The sequence below is a fragment of the Lepus europaeus genome, chromosome 4 (genome assembly GCF_033115175.1).
Source record: "Lepus europaeus isolate LE1 chromosome 4, mLepTim1.pri, whole genome shotgun sequence".
Lineage (NCBI taxonomy): Eukaryota > Metazoa > Chordata > Mammalia > Lagomorpha > Leporidae > Lepus > Lepus europaeus.
Window position 1 is genome coordinate 83434622 of NC_084830.1, and position 14246 is coordinate 83448867.

A 14246-nucleotide genomic window follows, 5' to 3' on the forward strand; every position below is an offset into this window, starting at 1 on the left:
TGAAGATATATATACTACAGAATCAAAATATAAAAACCAGACAGCATGCCACAAAAAAGGAAGTGAGTTTTCTCCAAATTTGATCATGTGAATTTTCAACCATAGAGAAATGTTGAAAGAATTTTACATAGAATACCTGAAATATTGCTATTTGCTTTAAAAAGTATCTCATTAATCTATCAATTTATATTATTTTTTGATATTTTCAAACTGAGTTGCAGATAACAGTACATTACATATGTGAGTATTGTGGGTGTCAGTTTTATATATCATGCCATTTTCAAATGCCCATCTTCTTTTTTAAAAAAGATTTATTTATTTATTTATTTATTTATTAGAAAGGTAGAGTTCCAAAGACAATGAGAACGAGAGTTAGAGCAAGAGAGAACCTAACTGCTGGGTCACTCCTCAAATGTGCATGACATCTGGGGCTGCATCAGGCTGAAGCCAGGAGCTAAGAACTCCATCTGGATGTCCTGAGTGGCTGGCAGGAACCCAGATACTTGAGCTATCACCTGCTGCCTCCTAGGGTGCACATTATCAAAAGGTTGGATCTGCAGTGGAGATGAGACACAATCCCAGGCCCTCCAATATGCAGTGTGGGATTCTCAAGCGGGGAACTTGACATCTGCATCACAAAGTCCACCTAACTTCTCAACCTCTCTATTAATTCCATTTTCCATGAAACAGTCTCCCACTGTACCCAGTATATTAAATTGTGTTCAAGGAGGACTGTTAGTTTATTCCCCCACTATACACTCATGCTACTCCTTTCATTCAAAAGGGGAAGCAGTTTCAATTGGATTGGTCTTGTGACTTGCTTTGGACAATACCATGTGACAGGATTGTTGCTGGGTAGTTCTAGATCTGTATGGTAACTTATAGGATGGGAAAGTTCTGCATTTGCTTTTGAGGAACCCAGCTACCAGGTTGTAAGGAAGCTTTTACTGTTCTGTTGGATAGAGGCCACTTGCAGAGTCTATGGCAGGAGAGTCACTGCATGGTTGTGGGGAGGACCTCAGCCTGCTTGGGCATTTCATCCCATGAATGACTTCAGTCTCCACCAAGGCGAGCAGAAGGTTTATACAGACCACACAGAATCCAGCGAAGTCATCAAAGATTTATTTATTTGCAATGGAGAGAGAGGGAAAGAGAGAGAGAAAGAGAGAGAGAGAGAGAGAGAGAGAGAGAGAATCTTTCCTCTGCTGGTTTACTCCCCAAATGGCTTCAATGGTTGAAGCTGAACTAGACTGAAGCCAGAGGCCAGGAACTCGATTTAGGTCTCTCACATGCGTGGCAGAGGCCCAAGTGCTGGGGACTCATCTGCTGCCTTGCCAGGTGCGTTAGTAAGAAGCTGGATAAGAAGTGGAGCAGCGAGGACTCAATCTGGCACTCCAATATGGAATGCTGATGTCACAGGTAGTGGCTTCATCTGTTTTGCCACAATCCTGGCCTCTACTTCTTTGTTTTTAACTGACAAATAAAAATTGTATATATTTACAGAGGTTAAAATGATGTATTGATAAATCAAATATTTTGAATTGGCTAAATTAAGCTAATTAGCATGTATTATCCTCATACTTATTTTTTTTTTGTGGTGAGAACACTTAAATCTAATTCTTAGGAATTTTAAAACAGAATATATTTTTATTAACTACAATCAAAATGACATAAAATAGATCTTGAACTTATTCCTTCTTCTGACTGAAATGATCAGCTTTTAATTTTATTCCCTTTTTAAAAGGCTTATTCCCATATCTCGGTTTATTTCTGAACACATAAATCCCCAATTTTCAGTCTGAAGTTATTTTGTTTCATGCTTGCTTGGATTAGTGTGATCTTCAGGGGGAAATTTTCTCAGAGAGCCTAAGAACAATTATATTGTTTATGGATTCTAGCAGTGTGATGTTTTTAGAGGTATATTCACAGCAGCGAATTCTGAGTATTTCTTGGGAATGAAATTGTTAAAGATCTAATGATAATCTCTTTAAAGCATTTACTTGGGAAGTCTGCAGGTTGGGGGGGATATAATGGCAGAATAATTGCTAAGTCACTGTGAAGGCGTTGTTCTATTTAATGTGTGCAATTTTGCACAAGCCAAGCGGAACTAATCAAAATATTGAAGGTAACTTCTTGCTGCCAGGACTCCCCTAACACTTACCAGTCTAGCTGTTTACAAGGCCAAGAATATGACTTTCTATATTGTGAGTGAATTGGATTTTTTATAATAAACTGTGGTTGAAATCTAAAGAGAAACTTTAGATAGTGATGGATCAGCTTTTTCAGTTCAGATCTTTCTGCACTTGCTGCTAGTAACACAGACATAATCTTAAAGAGCTCCCAAGCCCCAGTTTTTAACCGATTTCCAATGCATGTATGTTTTCTCAAAAAAAATTCTCTGCATATATCAGAACCTCCATGTGAGGGGTGGCTCAGCTGCCTCTCTGACATGCCCTTGCTGTCTTTCCCTCTGAGCTAGCTCTCATCACACATAGGTGCATGACAACTAGGTAAGGTTACCCGACACCTTAGCTGTCTTCATCTTCTTGTTGAGCCTTTTCTGAGATGCTCAGTGGTTACCAACATGTCCTTCCCCACCCCATTCCACCCTGGGCCTCTGAAGCTCCCATTCAGGTTTTCTCTCTCAGTTTGCCCTCTGTCTTCCAGGACTCTGATATCTCACGCATACTAGGCATCCTGTTTCTTCTTCAGAACCTTGTTCTCCCATGGTGGGCAGACCTTTGTTTTAACAACTGTATGGAAGAAAATGTGTTAACACAAAGGAATGTCCCTAAAGGTGGAATTTCTAGGGATCTTTTTTGTCCTTTGGGACAATACTTTTAGACTAAAGACTGCTTCTCTCCTCAATTAAAGCTGAATTATTGGTGGTGGCATGAAGTGGAACTATAGCAGCTTACCAGTCTTATCTGGAGCACTGGGAATTTCATTAACTCAGCTGTCTTGCTTACAGCAGTGATCCTGGAGGTAAGACAAAGGGCTGACCATATGTATATGTCATTATCACTACATTCTTCCTTATGCAGCAGGCAAGGAATCACCTTCTGAAGCAGGATGTTGAATCTGGCAAAGGGGTTCCTGTATGGGATGGGAAGCAGCCGGGAGGCCACAGAGCCACAGGTTCAGAGTGGACCTGTGTCAGGTAGAATGGAAGAGGTGTGGCAGGTGGGGGTGGTTGAGAGAGAGCAAATGGGGCTCAGGCTTCAATGAATGCACAGTTACACTAATATTACAACAGCAGTCCAGTTATACTAATAACTGTCACCTCACCTCCTTGGAAATGATGGCTGGAGTGTCAGTGCACCGTGTTTAACATGCTCACAAAATGTAACACATTTCTGACAAGGACTCATCCCGTGTGATTAACATACACACACGCACACACACAGGATCATTTATTACTCTAAGAGACAGAATTCCAGTTATTTGGGAAAATTACATAGATAGCCCATATAACACTCCAAATTTTAGACATCCCCATGCACAAACTCATGCCAGAACACACCCATCAGTCTATATTCAGATAAATTTAGGAATACCATTGCTAGACCTTGAACATTCCACCAGTATGAGCTCTGGGATGACACTGTGGTACAGGCTTCTGTATTTTAATTAAACTTGTTTCTGACTGACCTGATTAAAGTTGCCGTAGAAGCCTTCTCAAGGTCAGAAGAAGAAAAAGGAAAGAATCCATCATGGTAATGAAATGTGGTTGTTATCTGCTTGCCTATGAATGCTTCAAATGTCTTTCTTATCTGCTTTTATGTAACCATTCAGGTTATGCTTGCTAGTACAGAGCAATGGTGTTAATCCTTGCCAGACAGCAGAGAGCTCAGTATGGGTGTGGAAAAAACCATCATCAGTAACTACGTATCCATGTGCAGTATGATATCAATTGCTGTGGCTGCCATGTCACATTAGAATATTCAATCAGATGTATGCAGATAAGCATGTAAGAGAGACAAAAAAGCTAAAACCATAGGTAAGGAAATACCTTTCTTTTTTGGGGGCACAGGCTTTTGGATAAAAAATTCCACCTGGGCTTTACCTGCATAAATAATAAAGGACTACTTCTTGTTAAAAGGCCTTGGTGTCTTGTCTGTATAAGAATCCCACGACAACACTACTTTGACTTCCTATTCACAAGTTTTCTAATAACTCTAACTACTTGTTTTGGGGCCCTTTTCCTTTGCTTTTCCTATTCCACTCCCTCTTCCAATTCCAGACAGCACCTGTCTGGATCCTCTGGCTCTGTCCAGATGTGTTGATGGAACCACATAGCTCAATGGGATTGGATTCCCATAATACCTGTCCCCTGCCTGCCCAGCAAAGGGACGCTGATTGGGAGGGGCCTGCACAGACGAAGACGCAATGCATTAAACTGCAGAATCCAGATGAAAACTTCGAGTTACTTAAATTAAAATGTTGTGATTACTCATGGCTTCATTTTCTCTCTTAAAAATAAACATTAAGCATCATTAATATTGTATGAGTCAAAGGATGAATTAAGTTTGGAGGATGGGTAAAAAGAAAAATCTTGCATCAGACTTCACATTTTCTTTTCCACTACTGGCCTGGGTACCACATTCAATAATGAACTTTGGGAAAATTGCTGTGATAATCTTCAACAACAGTCATTACACAGAAATGATTGTGCATTTTCCTTAAATGATTATCTTGATTCAAAATAGACTAATCAGTGGAACTTAGTTGCATATTTTTCTTTGTGTTATATCTCTGAGACACTTGGAAAAAAGGATGCTTTTTGTAACTTATCACATCCCACAGTGGTGGGAAGGAAAAGTGGTTTGTGAGGAGCTTTGCACCCTCTTAGTTGTTCACTGTGGACCTCGGAGCCCTGCCATTTCAAGTTCAATTTAGAACCTATCAATTTCTCTGCCCCATGAAAAGGAATTTTTTTAAAAAAATGTCATGCCCAAACCCTCATTTTACTTAGAATTTTTCTTAACTCTCAACTTCCAAACAAACTAAAACCAGAAAGATCCTGCTATCTGGCACTCTTATAAACATATTACATTTCTTCCAAATAAAGAACCAACTGAATTTTGAATTTCTTGAGCAAACAGATATTATTTTTTCTATTAAAAACACTACAGCTTTTAGTATTATTATCTATGAAAGAAAATGTGAGATTAATTTCCAATGTGTGGCTGCCAGTCTTCCCTCAGCCACACCCAGCTGTTGGGTAGAGAGGTGAGTTGTTTATAATCAGATATGGGTTGCAGCATGTCTATTAATGACTATAGCTCTGACTTTAGAACTGGTGGGAGGTCTTTGCTCTGGAGGGGAGTAAAACCATGTTTCCTCATTAGTTGCATGAAGCTGCATAATAGGTCTTTGAGGTCATCTGTGTGCAATCTTCAGCCAACAAAGACGTTTTAAAAGATCTTTGTAATCGCAATACGCTACATGTTGTGTATCTGGTTCGATTTCCCAATGTATTTGTTTTAAATAATTCTTTTTAAATTAATTTTGTATGCCTTAGTTTGCTTTACATTTGATTTTACAATGAAAAGTTTTCAGAGGCTGCAATTTGTTTTGTCTTTGTATTGTTTTCTTCATCTTCAAGGTTTTTAATTTTTGTCTTATTAATACATATAATAGTTTTATGTAGTTTTAGACTTCTGCTCATTTTCAATTTTAATCTTTACAGGTTACATTCAATTATTTTTAACTTTCTGCCTAAATTAGTTAGGATTATATTTAGGGACACAAAACAGGAAATACAAAATAACAGTGACTAAAAACAGAGAAGCTGAGCTGACTCCTCCCTCGTGTAACACAGCTACAGGTAGCATCCCAGGGAAGGTAAGGCAGCCACATCATCAGCAAGGACTAGGACCACCCTTTTAAATGTATTACACATTTAATGTGCCCTTGACACTTTCCTAGATATTCTTGGTTTCCTAGATATTCTGGACCATTGTACTATTTGTGCAAAAGGAATGAAATTAGAGTAACCAGTTCAAGCAGCCCCTAGAAGTCTCATGTAGCTCTTGTGTTTACACTTGTTGGTCAGAACATGAGTCCTGGCTGTACCCCGCTCATGGGAGGCTGTAAGTATTGTCTTATGTTGGGGGTGGGTGGTTAGGAGGACATGTGCCCAGAGAAAATCAAGGCTCTGTAACCAAGAAGAAAGGGAGAAAGATGTTGGTTTAGACAGCTAACAATGTCTGCTGCCTATTTTCTTATTTGATGCTTTTTTTACCCCTATTTTCTTTTTGATGCTTTTTTTTTCCCCTTATGGTTTGAGAAGTGTGGAAGAGAAAGAGAGAGAGAGACACACACACACACACACACAGAGAAAGGATGGAAGAATGAAAGGAGGAGGAAGGAAGGAAGAAGGAAGAAAGAATGAGTCATCCCAGCCTCACTCACTCCCAAAATGCCTGTGATGGCCAGGGCTGAGCCAGGCCAAGACTCTGGAGCGAGGAATTCAATCTGGGTCTTCCATGCGGGTCACAGGAACCCTAGCACTTGAGCCATTACAGGTTACTTCCCAACATCTACAGTAGCAGGAAACTGGAATTGAGAGCCAGAACTGGGACTCAGACCCAGGCACCACAGTACGGGATGTGGAAGTCATAATCAGTATATTAACCACTAGGCCAAATGCCACTCTAATGCTATTCATTTTTAAATTCATTAATCTTTATTTTAAACTTAGCAATGAGCATTTTTGGATCATTACTTAAAAACATTTTTATAACATTTAGGAATTTTTTTTTATCATATTCTACTTTTTATTTTTCCATTTTGTTGCTGTTTACAATAATTTGGATGTTAGTGTTGCTTGTGATTTCTGTTTTGTTTGTTTTTGTTTTTGCCTTGTTATGAAGTTTTTATTTTCCTCACTTTGTGTCAGACAGGCCAGAAATAATGGGAACATCTGTGTCAGGAACAATTCCAAGTCACAGAAATGGGATGGTTTTTGCTTAGCTTGATCTGAGACGTCATTTGCTCTCCCAGGAACAGACAGACCTCTTTTTCCTGTGTGTGTGAAACCTCCTGATGCTGAGACTGTAACTCAGTAACTTAGGGTGAAGGCTCCCTACCCCCAACATGTCCCCAGGATAGCTATAAGTCTTTTTCTTTTCTAGTTTTTTTTAAAATCCTTGAGGTAATTTTTTAAAATTATTTTAATTTTTTTATTTTTTTTTCATATATGTGAACTTTTGTATTGTTGTGGCTTCTCCCCCAACCTCCCTCCCTCCCGTGGCCCTCCCCTCTCCCTCTCCCATCCCACCCTTCATTGAGTTGCATTTTCAATTACCTTCATATACTGAAGATCAACTTAGTATGTACTAAGCAAGGATTTCAACAGCCTGCACTCACACAACCGCACAAGGTATAGGGTATTGTTCGACTAGTAGTGTTTTTAAGTTTCATAGTAAAACACATTAAGGACAGAGATCCTATGTGGGGAGCATTTACCCAGTGACTCCTGCATTTACCCAGTGACTCCTGTTGTTGATTTAACAATTGGCACTATTATTTATGATGTCAGCAATCACCCGAGACTCTTGCTATGAGCTGTCTAGGCTATGGAAGCCCCTTGAGTTCACCGACCCTGAACTTGTTTAGTTAAGGCCGCACACAGCCTTGAGGCAGGTTTTAATACTCTCATTTCAATAACAATAAAATTATACATCAGAGTGCTTAATTTTTTTGTATAAAACTTCAATTTTAATAACTTTAAAAAAATGAAAGCCTAAGTTTGTTTTTATTCTAATATGATCTCTTTCAGGATAATATATCACATAATATTCTGGTTATGTATGATTTAACTTTAAGCTAAATGTATGCAATTGCATCTTTGTGTTATCAAACCAACAGACTATTTTATGATTATACTGTATTTGGGAGCCTTTGTACAGCTAGGTAAAGTTTCCATGATACAAAGTATTTGGATTTTAAAATTTACTATTACAAGGAAGAAGACATGACATTATTCCATGTGCTTAAATGATAACTTACTTATTGAGTTTCAGAAGAAAAAAATATGAAATAAGTAATTGTCACTGCATAATGAAAAAATTGGCAAGTTGTAGCATACAGCTTAAATCTGTTCCTCAAATGTGAACCATAGTAGTCTAGTGCTGCTTTGTATATGCCATAAGTGCTACAGGGGCCAGAGTGTGGCGTAGTGGGTAAAGTTGCTGCCTGCAGTGCTGGCATCCCATATGGGCGCTGGTTCGAGACCCGACTGCTCCACCTCCGATCCAGCTCTCTGTTATGGCCTGGGAAAGCAGTACAAGATGGCCCAAGTCCTTGGGCCCCTGCACCCATATGGGAGACCCGGAAGAAGCTCCTGGCTCCTGGCTTTGGATTGGCGCAGCTCTGGCCATTGGGCCATCTGGGGAGTGAACAGGGGATGGAAAACCTCTCTCTCTCTCTCTCTCTCTCTCTCTCTGCCTCTTCTCTGTGTAACTGTGACTTTCAAGTAAAATAAATAAAATCATTTTTTAAAAAAACAAAGTATTTGGATTTTAAAATTTACTATTATAAGGAAGAAGACATGACATTATTCTATGTGCTTAAATGATAACTTACTTATTGAGTTTCAGAAGAAAAAATATGAAATAGGTAATTGTCACTGCATAATGCTAAATTGGCAAGTTGTAGCATAAAGCTTAAATCTGTTTCTCAAATGAGAACCATAGTAGTCTAGTGCTGCTTTGTATATCCTGTAACTGCTCCAAATAATCTCAGCACTGAACATGTATTGATACCTATCAAATGAATGCAACCTTTGATGTAAGTGTTTTGATATGCCTCAGAAAGTACCTGAGTGTCTGAATTTATAAATCTGTTTGTAATGAAGATACTTCTTGTTCTTCTGTTGTTGTTGTTTCAAATTTTCATGTTTAAATTTGAATTTTTACATTTTTACTACTGCTAATTTAAGTATAATTGTTTAATGGTTACAAAAAGGTTGTCAGTGGAGAAACTTAAAAACAGCCTCATTTATGTAACTGCTTAAGTAAAAGCTACATTTTGTGTTCTATGCTCATACACTTACCCCATCCAGTTACCCTTTATTTAAAGAATACAAGCTTCATGCATTTCATAAATAAAATTTTAGGAACATAGTAATTCTCACTTTACCTGCCTTCCCCTCCACACTCTCAACCCTCTTCCTCTTACCATTATTATTTTCATTCTTATTTTTTTACTAAGATCTATTTCAATTAACTTTATGAAAATTATTAACTCTATGCTAAGTAAGGAGCTCAACAAATAGTATGAAAAAACTTTTCCTTAACAGTTGAGACAAGATCTGTTCAAAGTCATTGCTTCTCAAAGTGTCAATTCAACTTCTATAGATTACCTTTTAGATGCTCTCTTAGTTATCATAGATAAGGGAGAACATATGAGATTTGTCCTTTGGGGACTGGCTTGTTTCACCAAGTATGATGTTTTCCAGTTTCACCCATTTTTTTTGCAAATGACAGGATTCCATTTTTTTAACTGCTGTGTAGAATTCCATGGTGTACATTACCCATAATTTCATTATCAAGTCTTAATTCAACAGGCTTTTGTGTTGATTCCGTATCTTAGCTATTGTGAATTGAGCTGCAATAAACATGGGGGTACAGATCACTCTTTTTCAATTTTTATTTAATAAATATAAATTTCCAAAATACAACTTTTGAATTATAGTGGTTTTTCCTCCCATAACCTCCCTCCCACCTGCAACCATCTCATCTCCCACTCCCTCTCCCATCCCATTCTTCATCAAGATTCATTTTCAATTATCTTTATATACAGAAAATCAACTTACTATATACTAAGTAAAGATTTCAACAGACTGCACCCACACAGACACACAGAGTATAGAGTACTGTTTGAGTAGTAGTTTTACCATTAATTCACATAGTACAACACATCGAGGACAGAGATCCTACATGGGGAGTAGTTGTACAGTGACTCCTGTTGTTTATTTAACAATTGACACTCTTATTTATGACATCATTAATCAACAAAGGCTCTTGTCATGAGCTGCCAAGGCTATGGAAGCCTCTTGAGTTCACCAACTCTGATGTTATTTAGACAAGGCCATAGTCAAAGTGGAGGTTCTCTTCTCCCTTCAGGGAAAGGTGCCTCCTTCTTTGATGGCCCATTCTTTCCCTTGGGATCTCACTCACAGAGATCTTTCATTTAGGTCATTTTTTTTCCCACAGTGTCTTGGCTTTCCATGCCTGCAAAACTCTCTGGCTTTTTAGCCAGATTTGAATGCCTTAAAGGCTGTTTCTTAGGCCAGAGTGCTGTTTAGGGCATTTGCCATTCTATGCTGTGTATCCTGCTTCCCATGTAGGATCATTCTCTCCCTTTTAATTCTACCAATTATTATTTGCAGACATTGGTCTTATTTATGTAATCCCTTTGACACTTAATCCTATCTTTTTTTTTTAATTTGTTTTTTTTTTTTTTGACAGGCAGAGTGGACAGTGAGAGAGAGAGACAGAGAGAAAGGTCTTCTTTTGCCGTTGGTTCACCCTCCAATGGCCGCCGCGGTAGCACGCTGCAGCCGGCACACCGCGCTGTTCCGATGGCAGGAGCCAGTTGCTTCTCCTGGTCTCCCATGGGGTGCAGGGCCCAAGCACTTGGGCCATCCTCCACTGCACTCCCTGGCCACAGCAGAGAGCTGGCCTGGAAGAGGGGCAACCGGGACAGGATCGGTGCCCCGACCGGGACTAGAACCCGGTGTGCCGGCGCCGCAAGGCGGAGGATTAGCCTAGTGAGCCACGGCGCCGGCTAATCCTATCTTTTTGACAGATCGCTCTTTCATATGCTGATTTCGTTTCCCTTGAGTAAATTCTGAGGAGTGGGATGGCTGGGTCATATGGTAGGTCTATATTCAGATTTCTGTCGTCTCTCAATACTGTCCTCCACAGTGGCTGTACCAGTTTACATTCTCACCAAGAGTGGATTATAGTACCTTTTCCCCCACATCCTAACCGGCCTTTGTTGTTTGTTGATTTCTGCTATGAAACCCATTCTTATGTGGGTAAAGTGAAACCACATTATGGTTTTGATTTGCTTTTCCCTGATGGCTTGTGATCCTGAGCATTTTTTCATGTGTCTGTTGGCCATTTTATTTCTTATTTTGAAAAATGCCTGGGGGACTTGTGCTGTGGTGTAGTGGGTAAATCAGCTGCCTGCAGAGCCAGCATCTCATATGAGCAGTGGCTCGAATCCCTGCTGTTACACATTGGATACAGTTCTCTGCTATGGCCTGAGAAAGAATGAAAGATGTCCCAATTCCTTGGGCCCCTGCACCTGTTTTGGAAACCTGGAAGAAGCTCCTGCCTCTTGGCTTCACTTGTGGCCATTTAGAGAGAGAACCAGCAAATGGAAGACCTCTTTTCCTCTCTCTGCCTCTGCATCTTTAACTTGGCCTTTCAAACAAATAAATAAATTAAAAATAAAAAAGTGACTGTTTAAGTCCTTTGCCCATTTCTTAACTGGGTTGTTTATTTTGCAGCTGCTGAATTTCTTGATCTTGTTATATTCTGGTTATTAATCCTTTATCAGTTGTATAGTTTGCAAATAATTTCTTCAATTCTGTTGGTTGCCTTTTCACTTTGTGAAGTGTTTCTTCTGCAATGCAGAAGCTTCTAAATTTGATGTAAGCCCATTTGGCAATTTGGGCTTTGATTGCCTGTTCCTCTGGTGTCTTTTCGAAGAACTCTTTGCCTGTGCCAATGTCTTGCAGTGTTTCTCCAATGTTCTCTAATAATTTGATGTTATCAGGTCATTGATCTAGATCTTTAATACATTTTGAATGGATTTTTGTGTAAGGTGTAAGGTAGGGGCCCTGCTTCATAATTCTGCAGGTGAGGATCCAGTTTTCCTGGAACTGTTTGATGAAGAGACTGTCTTTGCTCCAGGTATTGATATTAGCTCCTTTGTCAAAGATAGGTTGGTTATGGATGTGTGGGTTGATTTCTGGAATTTCTATTCTGTTCCATTGATCTATCTACCCATTTTTGTACCGGTACTAGGCTGTTTTGATTATAATTGCCCTGTATTATGTATTCTAGTATGTCTTGAAATGCCTCTGGCTTTGCTTTTGTTGTATAAAATTGCTTTAGCTATTCAGGATCTCATGCATTTCATATGATTTTTTGTGTCATTTTTCTATATCTGAGAAAAATGTACTTGGTATATTGATTGGTATTACATTGACTATGAATTGCTTTCAGTAGTATGGGCATTTTGATGATATTGATTCTTCCAATCCATGAATATGGAAAACTTTTCTATTTTTTGTGTCTTCTAACTTTTTTTAAATGTTTAGTAATTATAATTATAGAGATCTTTGACATCCTTGGTTAAATTTATTCCAAGGTATTTGAGTTTTTGATAGCTATTGTGTATGGAATTGATCTTAAAAATTCTTTCTCAGCCATGGCATTGTCTCTGTATACAAAGACTAATGATTTTTGTGTGTTGATTTTATATCCTGTCACTTTAGCAAGCTCTTTTATGAGTTCCAATAGTCTTTTAGTGGAATCTTTTGCATCCTCTATATTTAGAATCATATTGTCTACAAATCAGGATTGTTTGATTTCATCCTTCCCAATTTGTACCTCTTTGATTTCTTTTTCTTGTTTAATGGCTCTGGCTAGAACTTCCAGGACTATACTGAATAGCAATGCTGAGAGTGGGAATTCTTGTCTGGTTCTGGATCTCAGTGGGAATCATTCCAACTTTTCCCCACTCAATAGGATTCTGGCTGGGCGTTTGTCATAAATTGCTTTGATTGTGTTGAAGAATGTTCCTTCTATATGCAATTCACTTAGAGTTTTCATCATAAAAGGATGTTGTATTTTATTGAATACTTTCTCTGCATTTATTGAGATAATTGTATTTTTGTTCTTCAATTTGTAAATGTGATGTATCACATTGATTGATATGTGAATGTTGAATCATCCCTGCACCTGGGATAAATCACACTTGGTCCAGAAGAATGATCTTTCTGATGTGCTGTTGGATTCAATTTTTTATTAGGTTATTGAGGATTTTTGTGCCTATGTTCATCAATAGAATTGGCTTGTACTTCTCTTTCTCGATTGTATGTTTTTTAGGTTTAGGACTTAAGGTGATACTGGCTTATAGAAGTTTGGGAGAATTCTTTTCCTTTTAGTTGTTTTGAATAGCTTGAGAAGAATTGGAGTTAGTTTTTTAAACGTGTTGTAGAATTCTGCGGTGAAACCATCAGATTTGGGTTTTTCTTTGCTGAGAGGGTCTTTGTTACTGATTCAACTTCTGTCTTGGTTATTGGCCTGCTTAGGTTTTCTTGTCTTTGTGGCTCAATTTTAGGTCTGTTGTATATGTTCAAGAATATCTCCATGTCTTCTAGGTTTTTGGATTTTTGGTATACATATAGCTTTTTGTAGTAATTTCTGATGGTTCTTTTGTTTTTGTGGTATTTGTTTTTATATTTTCTTTTTAATCTCTAGTTTTTGATTTGGGTATTTTACCTCTTTTTTTTTTTTTTTTTGGTTAGTTGGTCCAAAGGTGTGTTAATTTCGTTTATTTTTTTCTAAAACCTGTTCTTCACTTTGCTGATCTTTATATAGTTTTTTTTTTTTTGGTTATTGTTGTTTCAATCTTGTTTATTTGTTCACTCATTTTAATTGTTTCTTTTCTCTTACTTGTTTTGGGTTTGTTTTGCTCTTGTTTTTCTAAGTCCTTGAGATGCATTGATAATGCATGCATTTGTTGCCTTTCCAATTCCTTGATGTAGGCACCAATTGCTAAAAACTACTTTTTTTCATTTTTTTTATTTTTTACTTTTTATTTTTTGACAGGCAGAGTGGACAGTGAGAGAGAGAGACAGAGAGAAAGGTCTTCCTTTTCTGTTGGTTCACCCTCCAATGGCTGCCGCTGCCGCCGGTGCACTGCAGCGGGCGCATCACGCTGATCCAAAGCCAGGAGCCAGGTGCTTCTCCTGGTCTCCCATTCGGGTGCAGGGCCCAAGCACTTGGGCCATCCTCCACTATTGTGTCCTAGAGAAAGTTTCATGCACTGGTAAGAAAAATGTGCATTCTGCAACTGATGTGCATTCTGATGTGCAACTGATGTGTAGGATCAATAATTCTGTAGATAGCTGTTGGATGCATTTGGTCTATACGGGCAGTGATAAATTCTTTCTATTTCTGTTTGTTATGCAGGGCCTTTATTTAACCTTCATTCAT